Genomic DNA, 595 nt, shown 5'->3' on the forward strand with positions numbered 1-595 from the left:
ATAACCAGATACAGGGTACACACTTTATTATTGATTGATTCATTTATTTTCCAGCTGAGATGGATTCAGGACGTCATCTCCGAGTGGTCATTTAGTTTTTATTCATCGCAGGATCGAGAGGGGGGCAACGGGTTTGGGAAAGAGGAGCCCTTCAATCCAGCAGTGGATTGAGCCTGGCTGGTAATGGTGGTGGTGGTGATGATGTTGATGATGATGTTGAAGGTGATGATAATGAGTGGGTCAACAGCAAGCTGCTCAACAGCAACAGCGACAGTGGTATAGTGGTGAGCATAGCTGCCTTCCAAGCAGTTGACCCGGGTTCGATTCCCGGCTGTCGCAAGCTAAACTTATATATATTTTTGTATTTAAATAGAGGCGCCTCATCCATAACGACGTGAACAAACACCAACCGCGTGCAACACAAAGCGACGATTCCTTGCAGTTACGAAAGCTTCAAATCTAAAACTGAACCATTTCCGTTCTACCAGGCAAAGCCACCAAGATGTTAACTTATGTTTCAGAAACGACCCGTACATCACAAATGATAGGCCAACAAAAAGCGGCCCATCATGCGGAAACCCTTTAGTTATCTTTT

At 44.9% G+C, this 595-nt stretch overlaps 1 non-coding gene across 1 annotated transcript; it reads left to right on the forward strand.

The window, feature by feature from the left end:
* The first annotated feature begins 267 nt into the window (after nt 1–267).
* Nucleotides 268–339, forward strand: TRNAG-UCC (transfer RNA glycine (anticodon UCC)). The gene has a single exon. It is a non-coding gene; the product is annotated as a tRNA-Gly (tRNA).
* Nucleotides 340–595: the final 256 nt, after the last annotated feature.

This window comes from Lethenteron reissneri, chromosome 69, assembly GCF_015708825.2.
Source record: "Lethenteron reissneri isolate LAM-NWPU_2019-01 chromosome 69, ASM1570882v1, whole genome shotgun sequence".
In the NCBI taxonomy this organism is placed as follows: Eukaryota; Metazoa; Chordata; class Hyperoartia; order Petromyzontiformes; family Petromyzontidae; genus Lethenteron; species Lethenteron reissneri.